Source organism: Triticum dicoccoides, chromosome 5A, assembly GCF_002162155.2.
Source record: "Triticum dicoccoides isolate Atlit2015 ecotype Zavitan chromosome 5A, WEW_v2.0, whole genome shotgun sequence".
Taxonomy (NCBI): Eukaryota; Viridiplantae; Streptophyta; class Magnoliopsida; order Poales; family Poaceae; genus Triticum; species Triticum dicoccoides.
Window position 1 is genome coordinate 300,933,283 of NC_041388.1, and position 21,854 is coordinate 300,955,136.

General features: G+C 48.2%; 1 long non-coding RNA gene across 1 annotated transcript; it reads left to right on the forward strand.

Annotated features, from left to right (window-relative positions):
• Window positions 1-14,582: 14,582 nt before the first annotated feature.
• On the forward strand, window positions 14,583-16,449 carry LOC119301131. The gene is made up of 2 exons (XR_005146888.1): window positions 14,583-15,778; window positions 15,890-16,449. It is a non-coding gene; the product is annotated as an uncharacterized LOC119301131 (long non-coding RNA).
• The last annotated feature ends 5,405 nt before the right edge of the window (window positions 16,450-21,854 follow it).

Consider the following 21,854-nt stretch of genomic DNA (forward strand, 5'->3'; position numbering starts at 1 on the left):
AGGTAATAACCAGACTGCCTTTATGCGCAGGTGGTGGAAGCTCCGGTGACTAGCCGGACTGATGGGTTTGCCGAACTAAAGCGGCAGTTGGATGCGACAGATGCCGACATCGTGCTTGTCAACAAGCGGCTTTACCCGGGAAACGGCCCTTCGTTAAAGCGGAGGAATCCCAAAGATTCCGCTAGGTCATCGAGTGGTTGACCAGTCTCACGCTATATCATGGCAGTCAGTTTTCGACTTTCTCTACTGAGGTGCTCGTCCGGATGAACCAGGGCACAATCGCAGTAGTTCTCCTGGTGTCGCCCTAGCCGATAGAGCAGAACGTAAGGCAGCAAAACACAGGAGCCGGGCAAACCCAACATTTGACCAAAGACATGATTTGGAGCTTGAAAGTGCGTTATATCGACTAGAGGGGGGTGAATAGGCGATTTTTATGAAAGTCTTCAAAACGTGGAAGTTATGAAGACAAACGATAGAAATAAACCTATTACCCTACAGCGGAAGGTAGACTACACTAGGCAAGCCATAGTCAATTATTCAATAGAGTGAAAGCACAATGACTAATAGCAGCAATGTAGTAAGGATCAGGTAGGAAGATATTGTGAAGCCACACAGAACACACAGTCACTCAGTGAAGACAAAAGATAGTACGAACATACAATGACTTCACAAGGAGTAACAGTCAGTAAAGGGAAGGTGAGGGAGTCCTGGATTAGGGGGTGTTCGGGTAGCCGGACTATACCTCCAGCCGGACTCCTGGACTATGAAGATACAAGATTGAAGACTTCGTCCCGTGTCCGGATGGGACTTTCCTTGGCGTGGAAGGCAAGCTAGGCGATGCGGATATTCAAGATCTCCTACCATTGTAACCGACTATGTGTAACCCTAACCCTATCTGGTGTCTATATAAACCGGAGGGTTGTAGTCCATAGGCAATCAACTCCATACACAACAATCATACCATAGGCTAGCTTCTAGGGTTTAGCCTCCTTGATCTCGTGGTAGATCTACTCTTGTACTACCCATATCATCAATATTAATCAAGCAGGAGTAGGGTATTACCTCCATCGAGAGGGCCCGAACCTAGGTAAAACAAAGTGTTCCCTGCCTCCTGTTACCATCCAGCCTAGACACACAGTTCGGGACCCCCTACCCGAGATCCGCTGGTTTTGACACCAACATTGGTGCTTTCATTGAGAGTTCCTCTGTGTCGTCGCCTTTAGGCCCGATGGCTCCTTTGATCATCAACAGCGACACGGTCCAGGGTGAGACTTTTCTCCCCGGACAGATCTTCGTCTTCGGTGGCTTCGCTCTGCAGGCCAATTCGCTCGGCCACCTGGAGCAGATCGAAAGCTACGCCCCTGGCCATCAAGTCAGGTTTGGAAGCTTAAACTACACGGCTGACATCCACGGAGACTTGATCTTCGACGGATTCGAGCCACAGCCAAGCGCGCCGCACTATCTCGAGGGGCATGATCTAGCTCTGCCCCCGAACAGTGTCCTGGAGGCCGCATGCGCATCGGTTCCGATCCCTAACTCGGATCCTATTGCACCAATCGAGGATGAACGGTTGGACGTCACCTCAGGGGCTGCGATCCCGAAAGCTATCGAGCCGAACGCTAGCCCCTCACTTTGCATGGCCCGTAACTCCGAAGATCCGGACTCCTCCCCGGACTCCGAACCCCCCGCGCCCCTGCCAATCGAATCCGATTGGGCACCGATAATGGAGTTCACCGCCGCAGACATCTTTCAGCATTCGCCTTTTGGCGACATCCTGAATTCTCTTAAGTCTCTCTCTTTATCAGGAGAGCCCTGGCCGGACTACGGTCAGCGAGGGTGGAATATGGACGATGAGGAAATTCAAAGCCCACCCACCACCCACTTTGTAGCCACTATCGACGATCTAACCGACATGCTTGACTTCAGCTCCGAAGACATCGACGGCATGGACGACGATGTAGGAGACGAACAGGAACCAGCACCTGTAGGGCGCTGGAAGGTCACCTCATCATATGACATATATATGGTGGATACTCAAAAAGATGGAGATGGTGATGGAACATTGGGGGATGACGCCCCCAAGAAACAGACAAAGCGCCGACGTCAGCGGCGCCGCTCTAAATCCCGCCAAAGCAAAAACGGTGATTCCGGCACGGGAGATAATACTACCCCGGACAGCGCCGAAGAACACCCACCTCAGCAAGATTCGGCACAGGAAGATGGAGAAGCCAACCCTCATGAGAGAGCGGCAGACCAAGAGGTCGAGGATGATAACTATACGCCTCCCTCCGAAGACGAGGCAAGCCTCGATGACGACGAATTCGTCATACCATCAGACCCCGCCGAACAAGAGCGTTTTAAAAGCAGGCTTTTAGCCATGGCAAGCAGCCTCAAGAAAAAGCAGCAACAGCTTAGAGCTGCCCAAGATTTGCTAGCTGACAGATGGACTGAAGTCCTTGCGGCCGAAGAGTATGAACTCGAACGCCCCTCCAAGAGTTACCCGAAGCGCAGGCCGCTACCCCGATCAGAGGAGGAAGCACCTACATCACCAGCGCATGACATGGCAGACCGGCCACCTCGCGGCCGCGACAGAGAAGCCTCTCGGCCCTCCACCCAAGCCATGCCCCGACGCCGCTCAACTAAGGCACGGGAAAATGCGCCCGACCTGCGAGACATACTGGAGGATAAGGCAAGACAAACAAGATCGATCTACGGATCGCGTAGGCGCCCTACAGCATGTGATAATGATCTTCACGCCGGATACAACAAATCCGGCCGGGCCGAACACAACAGACATAGCTCTTCCAAGTTGCGTCGTGATATAGCCCAGTACAGAGGCGCCGCACACCCACTATGCTTCACGAATGAAGTAATGGATCATAAAATCCCAGAGGGTTTCAAACCCGTAAACATCGAATCATACGATGGCACAACAGACCCGGTGGTATGGATCGAGGATTATCTCCTTCACATCCACATGGCACGCGGCGATGATCTACACGCCATCAAATACCTCCCGCTCAAACTTAAAGGACCGGCCCGGCATTGGCTTAACAGCTTGCCAGCAGACTCAATCGGTTCTTGGGAGGACCTGGAAGCCGCATTCCTCGACAACTTCCAGGGCACTTACGTGCGACCGCTGGATGCCGACGACTTAAGCCACATAATTCAGCAGCCAGAAGAATCGGCCAGACAATTCTGGACACGGTTCCTAACAAAGAAAAACCAGATGGTCGACTGTCCGGACGCAGAGGCCCTAGAAGCCTTCAAGCATAACATCCGCGACGAGTGTCTTGCCCGGCACCTGCGACAGGAAAAGCCGAAATCCATGGCAGCCCTCACGACACTCATGACCCGCTTTTGCGCAAGAGAAGACAACTGGCTAGCTCGCAGTAACAACTTATCAAAGAACCCTAGTAATTCGGATACCAAGGACAAAAGTGGCAGGACATGTCGGAATAAGCAAAAATGTCGCGTTAACAGCGATAGCAATGAACACACGGCAGTCAATGCCGGATTCAAAGGCTATAAATCCGGTTAGCGGAAAAAGCCATTCAAAAAGAATACTCAAGGCCTATCCAGTTTGGACCGAATACTCGATCGCTTGTGCCAGATACATGGCACCCCCGAAAGGCCAGCCAATCACACTAACAGGGATTGTTGGGTGTTCAAGCAGGCAGGCAAGTTAAGGGCCGAAAACAGAGACAAGGGGCTGCACAGCGACGACGAGGAGCCCAAGCCGCCGAACAACAATGGACAGAAGGGCTTTCCCCCACAAGTGCGGACGGTGAACATGATATACGCAACCCACATTCCCAAGCGGGAGCGGAAGCGTGCGCTACGGGACGTATACGCGATAGAGCCAGTCGCCCCAAAGTTCAACCCATGGTCCTCCTGCCCGATCACTTTTGATCGAAGGGACCATCCCACTAGCATCCGTCATGGCGGCTTCGCCGCATTGGTTCTCGACGCAATCATCGATGGATTTCATCTCACAAGAGTCCCCATGGACGGTGGCAGTAGCCTGAACCTGCTTTATCAGGATACAGTGCGGAAAATGGGCATAGATCCCTCAAGGATTAAGCCCACAAGAACGACCTTTAAAGGCGTTATACCAGGTGTAGAAGCCAACTGTACAGGCTCAGTAACACTTGACGTGGTCTTCGGATCCCCGGACAATTTCCGAAGCGAAGAGTTAATCTTCGATATAGTCCCGTTTCGCAGTGGCTATCACGCCCTACTCGGACGAACCGCATTCGCAAAGTTCAATGCGGTGCCACACTACGCATATCTCAAGCTCAAGATGCCAGGCCCTCGAGGAGTAATTATGGTCAACGGAAACACCAAATGCTCCCTCCGTACGGAGGAGCATACGGCGGCTCTCGCAGCGGAGGTACAAAGTAGCCTTCTCAGGCAATTCTCCAGTCCGGCCATTAAAAAGTCAGACACTGCCAAGCGCGCCCGGAGTAACCCACAGCGGAACATCCTGGCACACCTAGAGCAAGCGTAGCAATGCGGCCCCAACCCCAGCTTTCGCGACATAGCGAAACCAGTACCTCGCGTACATAACTACGCCCTTGAAATACCATGGGCACAGGGGAAGGGGCACAATAATGGCACGCCCAAAATACGGCTTAAAACGTACTAGGGGCTGCCGGGTTCTTTTCTTAATTTTTTCTTACTTTCAGGACTCCATACTTCGGACGACCTGTTCGGCAATTCGACTGCCGCACAAACGATGCAAGATCCAGGGAGGTAGACAAGCCATGCCGCATTATGGAACTCCCAGGTGGTCTCTGTTACGAGCGGTATACCTGTTTTAAATACAATTCCGCGGCCTGCCATTGATCAGGACATACTGAATAGTCCAAATATCTTTTTGCTTATCGCACTTCTTGTATCGTTCGGCTTTGATAAATGGCCTCTCTATAAACAATGCATAGCTTTTGCCTATTTTCTGCATTACTCTCTTTTATATATGTTCATTAATGACATGTTGCACCCGTACACTGTGGTACGGCAAGTACGCCAGGGGCTTCAGTACCCTTTAATATGGTGTGAGAAGTCCGTACACTTTCACAAGTGCGGCACCCCGAACTTATAGCACTATATGCATCGGCTCTGAATCATGATTTGGGTCAATAGTTGGGTTTGCCTGGCTCCTATGTTTTGGTGCCTTACGTTCCGCTATATCGGCTAAGGTAGCACTAGGAGAACCACTGCGATTGTGCCCCGGTTGAGCTGGGTTAAGCACCTCAGTGGAGAAAGCTAAAACTGACTGTCATGATGAGGCGAGAGACCGGTCGCTGTTTGAGAGGTTTTTCGAGTCCCTAAAGACTTATGCCGCTTCGAGCGAGGAGCCGGATTTTGTCCGGCCAAGGCGTGGATAGCGCCTCGAACTCGGTCTTCCGAACTAGGGGTTTTGCCAAAATTTAAAATTATAAAGTTCTATGGCTAAGTGAGAGTGTTCAAGCATTATAGTCCGATTGCCTGGTTCGTTGTGCTGAGCGCCTCCCTCGAAGGACCCAACTATGGGAAAAAGAGCGCTCAGGTTTACCCCGAACACCCCAGCACTAGTGGCATGGGGGCAGAAGCCGACGACTGGCCATCTCTCAATTTTTTGATAAACGTCCGCACAGAAAATAATATTTTTAATTCAACAAGCATTGCTTAAAGCGCCTATGAACAAGTTTTCAGTGCACAGGATAAAAACGAGCGAGTTTATTCAAAAATTACATCCTTGGTACATTCATCCGCCACAAGACGGGCACCTGCAAGAACATCCTTGTAATAGTTCTCGGGCTTGCGATGCTCCTTCCCCGGCGGCGGCCCGTCCCTCACAAGCTTCTCACCGTCCAGCTTACCCCAGTGCACCTTCGCACGGGCAAGGGCCCTACGGGCTCCTTCGATGCAGACGGACCGCTTGATGACCTCGAGCCTTGCACAGGCCTCCACCAGCCGCCGCACCAGCCCGAAGTAGCTCCCAGGCAGGGCCTCTCCGGGCCACAGCCGAACTATGAAGCCCTTCATGGCCTGTTCGGCCGCCTTGTGGAGCTCGACCAGCTGTTTCAGCTGGTCGCTCAAGGGCACAGGGTGTCCGGCCTCAGCATACTGAGACCAGAACACCTTCTCCGTCGAGCTGCCCTCTTCAGCTTGGTAGAATGCGGCGGCATCGGATACGCTGCGGGGAAGATCTGCGAATGCCCCTGGAGAGCTCCGGATTTGGGTAAGTAACAAGTAGTTTACTTTTATATTTCTTCTTTGCATAAAGAATGCCTTACCCGCTGCTATCTTCTTCATCTCCTCCAACTCTTGGAGGGCCTTTTGGGCTTCGGCCTTGGCAGACTTGGCAGTCTCAAGGGCCGCCGCGAGCTCGGACGCTTGGGTCTTTGACTCAAGCTCCAAACCCTCATGTTTTTTCATGAGAGCCTGAAGCTCTTGCTGCACCTCCCCGACCTGAGCCCCAAGTTTCTCTCGCTCGGTGCGCTCCGCGGCCGTTTTCTTTTCGGCCTCGGACAGCGCCTGCTTGAGGGTCGCCACCTCAGTCGTGGCCCCTATAATAAGCAGTGCAATCATGTTATTTTTTGCAATCACGCCTCTCTATAGGCACTTTTTCTACAAGGTATTTCTTACCTTCTTTCTCCTCGAGCTGCCGCTTGGCAAGGCCGAGCTCTTGCTCGGTCCGCTCGAGGTCCTGCTTCAGGACACCCACCTCTGCAGTCAGTGCGGCGGTGGATAGCAGCGAAGCCTGCATATGCATATTGACTCTTTTTTGTTAGACTCCTGCGAAATTTAATAGATCCTCTATTCTGCTTTTCTTTCCGAACGCCAAACAGAGCATCAGGGGCTACTGTCTATGCGGTAATATTTTTATATATTTTTACTTACCTCGAAGCCTGTTAGAAGGCTAGCGCAAGCTTCAGTCAGTCCGCTCTTGGCGGATTGAACCTTCTGGATCACCGTACTCATAATAGTACGGTGCTCCTCGTCGATGGAGGCACCGTCAAGCACCTCAAGCAGATTATCCGGCACCTTCGGTTGGACGGAGGCCGCCGGCTCAGAAGGCTTGCTCCTCTTGGAAGGAGTTCGCCTACCGCGGTCCGGAACTATTGAAGATTCCGGCACGGTGTCCGGCACAAAGCCGGACTTGGAGCCCTAGGGGGTCTTGTCCCCTTTACTCCTGGGGTCCAGGAGGTCGCCTTGCGGCTCCTCCAGGACCACCTCCTCCTGCCCCGGAGCTCGTTGCGACGCCACTTTGGCGTCGTCCGCAGTGCGGGGGGAGACAGCGGGCGGAACTGAGTTCATGTCCGATGAATCCAGGGAGCCGCTCGACGACTCGTTGAGTTCGGCCCGGGGCGGACTGCATAATTACATTCGACATTAGGGAAAGCTATGCGACAAAGGAACATCATGAGTTATTCTGATATCCGAACTTACGATTTCGTCGGACGCCTGGCCCTGTCCGGCCACTCCTCTTCATCCTCATCAGCGTCGGGGGCGTAGTCCGGCGGAGGGGTTTTCCTCTTCTTCGACCCTTCGGCCTCCCCTACTGGGGCGACCTTCCTCTTCTTTCCTCCCCCCGCTAGAGGGGGAGAGGTTTCTTCTTCCTCCTCCTCGTCTTTACGGGAGGAGTGCGTCTCGGACTCGTCGGACGACGAGTCCGACACCACCATATGTCGGGAACTCTTTCGAGTCCCCGTGGCCTTCTTCTTCTTGGCCTTCTTCTCCAGCACCACATAAGGCGCCGAAACCAGCAGCTTCACTAGGAGAGCAGGGGCTGGGTCTTCGGGCAAGGGAGCCGGACAGTTAATCGATCCGGACTTCGCCCGCCAAGCCTGTCAAAGGTAAGGGAGTTTAGATCCCGCATAGAGTCAAACTATGAAAAAACTTAACATCCTGTAAAAGGTGAAAATAGCTTACCTCGCTAGCGTGACGCTGCGAGCTGTATCCGCGGTCCTCGGAAGCGGATGTGGGAGCCTCGGCGCCTTTGGTTAGCACCTTCCAGACGTCTTCATACGTCGTGTCAAAGAGCCTGTTAAGGGTTTGGTGTTGCGCCGGGTCGAACTCCCACAGATTAAAGTCCCGTTGTTGACATGGGAGGATCCGCCAGACGAGCATAACCTGGACTACATTGACGAGCTTGATCGGCTTGTTCACCAGGGACTGGATGCATGTTTGCAATCCGGTCACCTCTTTTTCGTCGCCCCACGACAGGCCCGTCTCTTTCCAGGACATAAGCCGCGTGGGGGGTCCGGATCGGAACTCGGGGGCGGCGATCCATTGCGGATCACGTGGCTCGGTGATGTAAAACCACCATGATTGCCACCCTTTCAGGGTCTCCACGAAGGAGCCCTCGAGCCATAGGACGTTGGCCATCTTGCCCGCCATGGCGCCTCCGCACTCCGCCTGGCTGCCGCGCACCACCTTGGGCTTGACGTTGAAGGTCTTGAGCCAGAGGCCGAAATGGGGGCGGATGCGGAGGAAAGCCTCGCACACGATGATAAACGCCGAGATGTTGAGGACGAAGTTCGGGGCCAGATTGTGGAAATCCAGGCCGTAGTAAAACATGAGCCCCCGGACAAATGGGTGGAGTGGAAAACCCAGTCCGCGGAGGAAGTGGGGAAGGAATACTACCCTCTCATGGGGCCTTGGGGTGGGGAGAAGCTGCCCCTCCTCGGGAAGCCGGTGCGCGATGTCTTTGGACAAGTATCCGGCCTTCCTTAACTTTTTGACATGGCCCTCCTTGACGGAGGAGACCATCCACTTGCCTCCCGCTCCAGACATTGCTGGAGAAGGTTGAGGTGGGAAGTGCGGGCTTGGGCGCTGGAGCTCGAGTGCGTAGGAGATGGATAGGCAAAGGAGGAAGAAGGCGTAGGTAAAAAGGTGGATCCTTATCCCCTTATATGGGCGGATGCGGTTGTGCGTCCCCGCCAGCCTGGTAAAACTCGCATGCCTCCCAAGCGCCGTGATGAATGGCACGGTTGAGTTACCCACGTCCGTATTGATGAGAATCCCGTAAAGGGGGGGTACACGATCTCTGCTTCGACAAGACGTGCCAAGGAAACCGCCTCACAAAACATGCTGAGGTGGAAAAGTAAAAACGATTCGAGTAAAGGACTTGGCCGTAGTGTGATGGCACACTGCGGAATACGTCAGTGGATTTGATTTGTGTTTATTCTCTCTATGGCAATATGTGGAAGCTTATTTTGCAGAACCGGACACTACTCTTGGTGTTTACAATCTTCTATGAAGAACTTGGAGGAGGAACCCGCCTTGCAATGCCGAAGACAATTTGCATGCCGGACTCGTCGTCATTGAAGCCTGGTTCAGGGGCTACTGAGGGAGTCCTGGATTAGGGGGTGTTCGGGTAGCCGGACTATACCTTCAGCCGGACTCCTGGACTATGAAGATACAAGATTGAAGACTTCGTCCTGTGTCCGGATGGGACTTTCCTTGGCGTGGAAGGCAAGCTAGGCGATGCGGATATTCAATATCTCCTACCATTGTAACCGACTCTGTGTAACCCTAACCCTATCTGGTGTCTATATAAATCGGAGGGTTGTAGTCCATAGGCAATCAACTCCATACACAACAATCATACCATAGGATAGCTTCTAGGGTTTAGCCTCCTTGATCTCGTGGTAGATCTACTCTTGTACTACCCATATCATCAATATTAATCAAGCAGGAGTAGGGTATTACCTCCATCGAGAGGGCCCGAACCTGGGTAAAACAAAGTGTTCCCTGCCTCCTATTACCATCCGGCCTAGACGCACAGTTCGGGACCCCCTACCCGAGATCCACCGGTTTTGACACCGACAGAAGGGGAGATGAAACCAGTGACTTGCTGAAGACAATGATTTGTTGGACCAGTTCCAGTTGCTGTGACAACTGTACGTCTGGTTAGGGCGGCTAGGTATTTAAACCTTAGGACACACAGTCCCGGACACCCAGTCCTGAACACGCAGCTCAAGACACCCAGTCCTCACCGTATTTCCCTTGAGCTAAGGTCACACAGACCTCGCCCAATCACTCTGGTAAGTATTCAAGGTAGACTCCCAAACCTTCACAGACTTTGTTCACCGGCAACCCACAATGCCTCTTGGATGCTCAGAACGCGACGCCTAACCGGCTGGAGGATGCACAGTCCTCAAGTGTAATAAGTCTTCAGATCACACAGACAAAAAGACTTAAGTGATGCCTAATTCTCTTTGATTCTGGGTGGTTAGGGCTTTATCCTCGCAAGGAATTCTCTCTCAAAGGCTTCGAGGTGGGTTGCTCTCAAACGACAAAAGCCGTACTTTGAATCTGAGCAGCCAACCATTTATGGTTGTAGGGGGTGGGCTATTTATAGCCACTTGATAACCCGACCTGATTTGTCCGAAATGACCCTGGGTCACTAAGGAACTGACACGTGTTCCAACGGTCAGATTTCAAACTCACACGGCAACTTTACTTGGGCTTCAAGCAAAGCTGACTTGCCCGACTCTGGACAAGATTCGCTCTTAAAGTCTTCACTCGAAGACATAGGTTTTGTTTAAGCATCACTTCAGTCATTCTGACTGGTTCTCTTGGACCCCACTTAACAGTACGGTGGTTCCTATGACTCAACACAGAAGAAAGAGAACTACGGAAGATCTAAGTCTTCGAGCTCCATAGGCTTCATGTGGTGTCTTCTCTTGTCCTTCAATGTGAATATCTTCATATACCACCTTTGACTTCAATGTCTTCATACATTTTTAGGGGTCATCTCTGGTAGGAAAACCGAATCAATGAGGGACTTCTACCTGTGTTATCCTGCAATTCTCACAAACACATTAGTCCCTCAACTAGGTTTGTCGTCAATACTCCAAAACCAACTAGGGGTGGCACTAGATGCACTTACAATCTCCCCCTTTTTGGTGATTGATGACAAACTAGTTGAAGTTTTCAACGGGGAATATAATCTGTGAAATTGTAAAGGATAAGGAATTGTCTTCATAAGTTGCAAGGGCTCCCCCTGAAGATGTGCATATAAGTAATTCGCTTTTGGAATGCAAATGCACATGGCAGGTTGTACTTGTGGAGATCCACTTCAACTTATGATGACAATCCACTATGCATGTGAAAGTATATGAAGATAATGACATGCATAATGGAAAATGGACGTCTGCAGAATGATCTAAGTGCGGAATTTATCGTCGCACATGCGGAATTTATCATCGCAACACAAGGTGGCAAATAAGTAGCAGACGACCATCGAGTTTAAGTGTTACAACTCAAAGAACCAAATGTAGCAAAACGAGAGTTGTAAGCACGAAGCAAAATATAAAGCACCCGCCCATATGGACCCGCTTGAAGACTATCAACCTCATATGCTTCTCCCCTTTTGTCAGTAAGGACCAAAAAGGCTTGAAGACATAGAGCATCTACTCGTTCCCATGAGGAGTAGGTGAAGCAGCAGGGTCGTTGGTGGTGTTTGGCGGTGCTGAAGAGCTTGGAGCAGAGTCGAAGCGTGTTGAAGGAGGTGGCGGTGAAGTAGCATCGTCTTCATCCTCGATCACTCTGGCATTCACAATTGCAGCAGAGGAAGAGAACTCAGAGTCTTCAAGGGATGGAGTTCGTCGCAGCACTGCCCTTCGAGGAGGTGTGGAGTCAAACTTGAATCGCTCAGTGAAGCCATCCTCTTGAAGATCATCTTCAGAACACATCAGCGTTAGCCCTTTCCATGTGCGGCGAGAGATTTCATGGGCAACAAAAGCATTCTTGGTGGCAAGATTGCGAATGCGATTAACATCCACCAAGAGGCTTTGCATTTAACGCTTCAGCCAGTCATGATGCCTATCCTGTTTCTGATGAAGAGCCACAAGAAGCTCTCGATCGTTGAGAACACGAGTGCGCTTCTTGGGTCGTGGAGCAGTTGTACTGTCAGTGGCTTCAGTGAGAGCAGGATGCGGTGCACGTGTAGTGCCAGCCAAAGGATACACAGGAGTTACGGCTTCCACGCCTTCAACGTTCTGGGTGAAACTTTGATGCTCTGCATTCTGAAGACTGAGAGGTTCCTTGGCAGGCTCAGGATAGATGGCTTCAATAGACATATCCACATCAGGCAAAAAGATCCGATGGTTGCGGGCCGAGGGCTGATATGAGATAGCGGAGTGAAGTTTGATCAGCCGCATCACCCAAGGGGCGTAGAACTTCAAACCAAACAGATCAGAGCCAGATGCAGCAAGTTGGCGAATGAAGAAATCCTGTGTATTGAAGCATTTTCCATGAAGAATGTAGAAGACCAAAGTCTTCATTGCACCTTCCAGCTTGGCATGGGGAGAATGTCCTTTGATTGGCCAGAGAGTTCGCCTTATGATGTGATAAATGGTTCTTGGCAGATACTTAAGGTCTTCAACGAAGAACTCCGTGGGATAAGCAGCATCTTGGGGCAATGGCTTCATCATACTGAGCATCTGACTCATATTAGTTTCAGTCTTCTGAAAGATGCTCTCAATAGCTTCACTATGAAGCTGACAGCCATGCTCGTAGAGATCGCCAGGAGTGGGCAAACCAGTGAGTTCAATGATGTCAAAGGCTTTGGCTTCATGATGAACGTTTCCTGTCATCCACTCCAGGACCCAAGTCTTCGGATCTCTGCTATACCCGCGGATGTGAAGTGTGGCATAGAATTGGAGCAGCAACTCTTCATTTCAATGCTCTTGGTCAGTGACGAACGGCAGCAGTCCAACCTCTTTGAAGCAATCCAGAGCTTCTTCTAGACAGGGCAGACCAGCTATTGCTTCAATGTCAAGGCGCTTGTGTGGGAAGATGCGACCTTGGTTGTAAAGAACGCATGAGTAATAGCTTCGCGAGTTAATTGCACAAAAGTACCACAATTGGGACATTACATGCGGATTGGTACCACTTTTGGTAATTTTTACATGTCAGTATCAAGTCTGGGGCTAATCGTTACAAAAGGGTCTAAACAACGTATAAACATGCATTGACGGTGTATCTGACTGGCAGGGCCCGCTAGTCAGGTGCTGATGTGGCATGTTTTTTGCAAAAATCTCCCTTACTTTGTAAGTAATTACATAAATACCCAATTACTTTACAGAAAATGGGCTCGTATGAGAGGCTTTTTTTCCGTTCGTAATTTACATTGCCGAAGCGGGACTTGTTTGAAAATTTTCGTCGGCTTAAACAAATAAATAGACCAAGCGGGACTTGTTTGAAAATTTTCGTCGGCTTAAACAAATAAATAGACCAACTAAAAATTTGAAGGCTGCCGGATTCGAACCGGCGACCGGCCGTCTAGCAGCGACTCACGCTAGCCACCACGCCACAGCTGGGCACGCGGCAGAGAACAGGCGAGACGCTTTTTATACTAGTCCCGTGACGCTGGGCCGGCGGTTGGCCCATCTAGGCTGCGCGCGCTGAGTTACTGTTTTTTAATTATTATATTAATAAATATATTAATTGCAATTGCATATTAGTGTTATCAAGTGTCAAGCACCAGACTAGAACACACGTATGGCCCAAATTTTACGTGTCTGCACTCAGGACCACAACCATGCATAATTATTGTGTATCCTCATTATATTATTCAAATACACAACTATCAAAAAAATTATATGCTCAACACACAGTTTTTTATTTGAGTTACCCATATATTGATTGTATTTTTTTAAAGGCACAGTTACTTAAAAAATTGACAACATGTATTAAAAATAAATGTGTAATCATAATAAATTTTAGAAATGCATTAAAACGGTTCAACTTTTATTAAAAAATCAACGTGTTTCTTGACATGCAAGAACGGTTTTATACAATAAGTGTTTAACACATGCTGATTTTTTTCGAAATACATATAATTCACCATGTATTAAGAAAATATTCACCATAATGCTCTTGAAACTCATCGTGTATTAAGAAGATTTTCACCATAAATTAAGAAATTGTTTAATGATAATATTCTTGAAAATCATCGTGTATTAAGAAAATGTTCACCATAATGATGAAAAGTTCACCGCGCATTATGCAAAATGTCATCATATCTTCAGAAAACATATTCAACCCATATTACAAAAATGTTAAATTTGCATTTAAAATATGTTCAATGTATATGTATATTACCAAAAGTTCATTGCATTAAATAAATGTTCACTGTTTGTAACGAAAAGTCCATCGTGCATTGAAAAATGTTCACTATATGCAGAAAAAGTGCTCAGCGTACAAATGTTCGTGCATAGTTGAAAACATGTTCATCATATACTGAAACCCATCATAAAATATGTTCAGTAAATATGTTAAAATCCAGGAGAAAAACCAACCTACTGAATAAAAAAGGAAAGGAAAACCTAAAAATAAGCCCAAACCAGAAACATAAATCTATATCTATACTACTATTAAAAGAGCAAACATAAATTCCCCAAAGGACACACACCAAACTGTACACAAGATAATCAGAACCCTCCGATCAAATCAACTTAATTACATCCTACTGTCCATATTACATCATCTCTGTGTCAACCAAATCAACGGCTACGATCAAATGTTCTGCCAAAACAGACGCCATGGTCTGCCCGTCATCCCAGCGCACCGCATCCCCGATCCCTACGTCCCCGCCCGCAACATCCTGATTTTACGGATATAGATTCCATCGTGTTGATGAGTTGGTTTATCCCGCTAAATCCTCTTCTCCAACGCACAATCATTTCTTTCCATCTTCCTATTCGTGTTGCCCCCACAGTCTCCTCCGCCCTGCGATACGGCCTTCACGCGAGCTATGCGTGCCGCCATACTCCCCTGCCGCCCCCATGCTTGCCACATGCCGCCGCAATGCTCTAACTGACAGTGGAAGTATTTCACTTAACTGCAGGTCAGCGCACCTATGTGCATCCTGAGGGCTACATTTACTAGCAGCGGCGTTCTTTGGCACTGGCCGTCGGTTCCGTCGCGGTGCAACGCATCCGCATCCCGGCAGTACGTTGTGACCGCGGCCTTGTGCGTCCCGCTCCAGCTTCCCCGCAAACCTCAACCAAGCCTGCTCTGGCTTGACGCATAGCCTGCAGCGGCGCAGCCTGCACACGGCGACGGAAGCGACGGCAAACCCGCAGCAGCCGGCAGTGGTTGCCTCCGGTGGGCGGCGCACGGTCCTCCTGGTCAGCGTTGCAGTCAGCAAGCGAGCCTGCAAAGTGGCGTGGTGGAGCAGTCCTCCTGATCATTGTGTTTTCCCTTTCTAATAGTTCTGCATGAAAAGTATTGATTTATCTCAAATTCAGAATTTCTAGGTAAATTTGGAATCATGTAGATTGGCATTATTCAGGTTTGTCATATACTACTTTCAGTAAATCTTGTTGAGCACTAAGATTTTGTTTGTAACCATGATCATTTGAGATTCTCATTACATTGTTTGACGCCATTCTCATGGATATGAGTGGAAGAAGGATTCTTCTAACGGTATAAGATGAAACATTGCCGAAATCATGCATACAAAGACGAAGTATTAAGTATGATTTAGTTCTGAGAATCGTTCAGGTCTACATATCTGGAACATTCCCGAGCTTCCTTTTGACATGAATATTATTCTACCTATAGGTAACAATATATTTCTGAACCGTAGTGATAGAAAAATGATGATCATGGGAGACTAGCAGGCTATCATAAGTTAATGTTAAGAAGAAAAACAGTGGCAAGGAAAACTTATTCTCTTTGTTGTTTGTGTATGTAACCTGAATGCTAAATGATATTTTTGGCGCAGGGTCTATTCTCATAATATGTTCCCTCATTGGCCCTTTTCGACATCATGGTAAGGAGTTTGTCACTCATATATCTGCATTGTATTATGTGTTTTAGGGCCATTGTATTTTCTTGTAGTATGGTTCTAATGATTTCTGAAAATATATCTTCTTAATGTTAGATTCACTTGGAGTATGGTTCCAATGAGTTTCGAAATCATTATCTTCTGAATGTTGATCAACTATCCGATCTGATGAAGATTTTCACTTTTTGCAACCAGGATCGATGGGTACAATTTATTGTGTACTAGCATATCCTTTTTATATGTATATTTTCAAAATCAGTGGGGGTTTTGGATAGCTTTTTTTTGCAGAATGCTAAAACTGAAGATCAAGATAAACCTTGTGTCCATACTCTGCAATCATACAACACTATGGTGGACATGCATTCTGCTTGGACGTGATCTAAGTTAGAACCTAGCAACATTATCTTTTTCGGGCTGTAGGAATTGAATTACGGCTCCAGTTTTCTCGGTCATTTATATCTTAATGTAGCACTGGATCCTTTGTTGTGACTGTTGACTTGCTTCTCTGGCTCAATGTATATTTGACTTCTTGTATGACCACGTGAGCCGATGTGTGCTTCTATTTTTGTATATTTACCCATGTTTAGTCAGTTGAATTCATGTATGCGTGATGCTTTCCTGGCAACTTTTTTCAAGAAAAATATTCTTTGCAGGCATTTCCAAGTTTGGATGATTTTGGTGTTTCATTTTTATTCCTAAACATTCTTTTACTTTGAGATGTTGCAAGAAAACTATATTTTGATAAACTAATATTACGTGAGGCTTTGATAGGTATGTGTATGTATAAAGGTGACTGGAATGTCATCTGAAGGCATTCAAATCTTGAATTCTAGCAAGACGTGCGTTGCACGTGCATACTCACTATAAAGCATAGTAAGAGAAATGGAACGTAAAGAAATCTGAACGAACGAGCCTCAACACGCGCGCCAGGTAAGTGTGAAAAAAAAATGAAGGCCTCAGTGGGCCGGCCCAGCGTTTTGCCGCTAGTATAAAGGACGGAACGCCTGTTCTCTATCGCGAGCCTTGCTGTGGCTTTGTGGCTAGCGCTAGTTGCGGCCGGACGGCGGATCGCTGGTTCGAATCCCGCTCAGGTATCAATTTTTAGTTGTTTTATTTATTCTTTCAAGCCGACGGAAATTTTCAAAGGAATCCGCTTCGGTAGTGTAAATTACAAACGAAAAAAAGCCTCTATAAGAATCTTTTTTCCGCAAAATAATTAGGCATTTATGTGATTACGTACAAAGCAAGGGAGTTTTCTGCAAAAAATATGCGACGTCAGCACTGACATGGTGGGTCCAGCCAGTCAGATACACCGTCAATACGTGGTTTAGACCTTTTTGTAACAGCTGGCCTCAGACTTGGTACTGACATGTAAAAATTATCAAAAGTGGTACCAATCCGTATGTAATGCCCTAATTGTGGTACTTCTGTACAATTAACTCTAGCTTCGCTGCGGATAACTCCAGAACCGATCAGACGATATTATTTCCCTGGAGTAGGGGTTCCTGGAGCTGTTGAAGAATGTGTTGTCTGCTCTGAAGCCATTGATATTGAAGGAGCCAGGTGTTGATGCAGGACATGGGAACCTTGGCAATCTTGGGATTAGCTTCTGTACCTGAGGCCTGTGCTCAACATGATAGTCGAACTGGGGACCGGCAGCAGACTCAGGAACAGAAGTGGCGGGATCAGTGGCTTCGCTGACTTCTGGTGCTTTTGTTGGTGAGGGCTCCACATTAGCTTCAGCCATGACAGCGTCAGTGGCTTCAGTGGTGTTGGTGGTGGCAGCCTCAAGATGTTCAACCTCCACTTGACGAGCAGGAGGATCAGTCACGATCACGTTCTCCTCGAGAACTGCTTCTTGGTGGGATAGGGGAGTGGCAACTTGTGGGACTTCTTCTTCCGCGGCTGATGCAGCCAGATTGTCTTCAGCAGAGACTTGAGGCCTTGGACCTTTGTGAAGCCTGCGCAATGCGGGTGACGCCTGTGGAGTTGCTGTTGGCTGGGCCTCAAGGTCTTCATTCTCTTGTGGGCGATCCGCTCATGAAGCATCCTGTGCAATTGGCGTCAGTGGACGACCAATGCTGATGAGTTTACTGTGCGTTAGCACAGCCGATGATACCTGTTGGTGTTCTAGCTGAGGAAGGGTTGCATCATCTTCAACATGGTCATGATGACCAATGTCTTCAACAGCGATGGGATCAGCTGCTGGAAAGTCTTCAGCTTCATGAGCCTCTGTGAAAGCAGGCTCATGGACAGTCAGTTGACGTTCTTGTAGATCGGCATCGGGGTGAACCATGGAAATGGGTTCAACAATCAAGGGCTCTGTGGGAGCAGCCCGTTCCTTCTTGGTCTTTCTTTTCTTCTTGGCGGGGGCAGTAGCAGAGGCTTCAGGATGTTTTCTCTTCCTTGCTTCAGCCTCAGCAGTCCTGGTCTTCTTCAGTTCTGAAGCGGTTGACCTGGCCTTTGGCTTCGGGCCAGTCATGCGAGTTGGGAAGACAAGGGGATCTGCCTCCTGCCGTGGTGCTTCAGGTTCAGCCATAGCGGGCTTCTTCTGCTTCTTGGCAGCCATCCTGGGGTCGATGCCAGGACGCCCAAGGGCCTTGCGCTTCTCAGCCTCATTATAGGCTTGCACACACCTATCAGCCAGGACCTTCATGCGCTCACGAGAACCCTGAGCTTCTGCACGTTTCTTTAGAAAGGCTTCCTTGAGCTCGTGCAGCATAATCTTGAAATTCTTCACATCTTGCACGCTGAGCTTGGCCATATGCTTCTTGAACTGAGATTTCTCAAAGTCAATCTTCTGCTTCAGTTCAACAATGCGCTGGGCGATAGCTAACTCTGAAGCAATGGCGCCATGGAAGGCGACACTGAGGCCAATGGGTAGTTGGAGATCGTCGAAGCTGATGTTTGGCATGTCAAACCATTCATCAATGAAGTTGTGAATGATTGTTACATCAAAGAGAGGTAGATCATTGAAGATTTCTGCTTCTTCTTTGCTCTTGATGAGTTGCTCAAGAGCGTCATCTGCTAGATCTTCGTCACTTGACAGATCAATGGCATCATTGTGCAGAATGGCAGCAGCTGTTAGCTCTTTGCCAGTGTGAGACAGAGGCATCTTGGCCTTCTGGGGCCTTGAGACGCGTGATAAGTCTTCAGACTGCACACTGTCTTCAGGAGGTGCAGTTGCCAATGGCTTCGCCCTTAAGATTTTTGGTGAAGGGGCAGGCTTTGAAGCTTTAGGCTTCTTCAACTTCTTTGGCTTCGGCGCTGCAGGCGCTTCATCTGATTCAGCGTCAGCTACATACTCATTCACTGCAGTCCCTTGAACCAAGATATGGGTGATGAGGCCTTCAAGGTTGTAGAAAGGACCGACGACATTGGGTTCTGCATCTCATGTGCCATCGGCCCTTGGAGCTGAGGGACCAGGGTTGAAGTCTAGTCCCAATGTCTTCTTGTTTTGCTTCGCTGAGTTCTGGGCAAACTGGAAGTTGCGCTTGAACAGAATGTCATCACGACACCATAGTAGTGACGATGGGTGTGCATCAGCAGGTTGTGGCCCACGGACCATGCAGGGACAGAAGCCTTGTTTAATGGCTTCATCTCTGGACCTGGGTTGAAGATTCTTGTATAGGATGTCTCCCCACGGTCTCTTGATGGCATTTTTCTCAGCATATTCCTGGGTTACAAATTGGTATTTGAACCATTGTTCTGCCCAATATCTTCGAATCCATTGGATTCGGGTCTTGCGCTGATTGTAATCCTCTTCAGGATCTGTCTTGTACAGTTCTAAGAGGTCATCTGGCAGATCTCTATATGTTTCTCCATGACGCTTTCTACCACCCTTCCTTTCTTATTTCTCTGAAGCCATGAACTTTAAACTGAAAGGCTTCAACACGTTCAAAGGCTTCAAAGATTTTCGCTTGCTGGACAAACAGGAACTTGCTTCGGGAGAATTTATATGATGCTGTAAGAATTCTGCAAATGAATGCAGACTATGAGAACCAAGGGATTCTCCCACGGACATGTACCTATGACAGCATTAAGGTGCGAGGGAAGGGGAAGAGGTCATATGCATTCTCAGAAGATTTTGAATATAAATCAGTTTAGAAGACATTGACCTCATCGTGCGAAGACATTCACTCATAGATAAGGAGTTGGTTCCAGATTTGTACGAATCCAGAGATCAGTACAAGTGAGGAATCTAACTACTTTGTGAAGCATAAGTGAATATACTAGGCATGTTATGAGATGCAGTATGAGAGAGATCTAACTTGTGTGAATAGAAACTGTTTGTGGTAGAAAGTGACAAAGCCATAGGATCAACGGTGCCGTAAAAAGGAAGTTTTATTTACCACACTAAGAACTGCTAGACGGAGTGGAAGATGAGGCCGAGCAGTTCGATCTTCCGTGCCCTAACTTGGCGATGGAGGACACCTACGGCGACGGCGGAGAGGACGATGTCCGCGGCCGGCGTGAAGACGGCGTCGGAGAGGTTGCGGCAGCGAAGCGCTTCGTCGCCGGCGTCGTCGAGGGCTAGCGATGGCGCTAGGGTTCGTGCGAGAGTGGAAGAAGAGATAATGACCACCGTGAAGTGTGTATTTATAGGTACAGGGGCGGCACTGCGTAATTACACAGGTGCCCCTGGCGATTCACATCTGAGGAAGACGTGGCCATCATGCAGAATTTTAGGGTTTGTTCCACGTCCCACGCACGCCTGGATTGTCGGGTGGTCGTTCCTACTTCTCCGGGTTTCATGTGGAGGAAGAGCATTGAAAGTGGACTTAAGGTTTGTCTTTGTATCTTCTGCCGACAAGGATGCAGAGAAGACATTCGACAGTTTCAATAGAATGCATATGATTTGGAGAGATAGAGTTTGAGATAGATAGCATAGAGAGGTTAGGGTCCGATCACATTCACTTAGTTCAAAAGATTCAACAAGAAGACATAGCTATAAGTGAAAGCTGTAGAGGACAGAACACTAGTATATATATATATATATATATATATATATATATATATATATATATACATATATATATATATAATCAACATAGTGAAGATAATCATGAAGACATGTTGAGATTGAAGCCAAACCAAATGTGAATACATAGCAAGGTAACGCCATGAGTGAAACACTTCAAAATAGAACATTTGGTGGTGGCGTTACCCACCGTATAGGAAGTATTAGACCCAGACACAGCGCACAATTATCGTGGCGCTCCGAAGTCAAATTCCACATTAATGTATTCACACTTAGAATGTATGTCTTCATTGATTGAAGATATACTTCACTTCGTGTGTTGCACATCTAAGTCATTAATATGCATAAGGGTTAGGATGTGTGCCTGATCACAGGACGTTTGAGGATTCCAGGATATTTAGCTCACACCGTAACTTGCAAAACCTCTTCTCATCCAAGGCTTGGTGAAGATATCTGCCAATTGCTCTTTAGTGTTGACGTGTATGATATCAATATCTTCCTTCACAACATGATCTCTGAGAAAGTGATGACGAATTTCAATGTGCTTTGTCTTCGAGTGCTGAACTGGGTTGTTGGCAATCTTGATGGCGCTTTCGTTGTCGCAGTAGAGTGGCACTTGCTTCAGATGAATGCCATAGTCCTTGAGCGTTTGCTTCATCCACAGAAGCTGAGCGCAGCAAGATCCAGCAGCAATGTATTCAGATTCAACAGTGGAGAGAGATACACAGTTCTGCTTCTTCGAAGACCAACATACAAGTGATCGTCCCAGAAAATGACATGTGCCTGACGTAGACTTGTGATCTACCTTGTCACCAGCATAATCAGCATGCGAGACTCCAACCAGATTAAACTCTGAGCCCTTTGGATACCATAATCCTAGAGTTGGGGTGTGAGCCAAATATCGAAGAATTCGCTTCACAGCTAAGTGATGCGACTCCTTCGGTGCCGCTTGGAATCGAGCACACATGCAAACACTAAGCATAATATCTGGCCTAGATGCACATAGATAAAGTAAAGAACCAATCATGGAGTGGTATACCTTTTGATCGAACTCTTTACCATTGTCGTCAGGACCCAGAT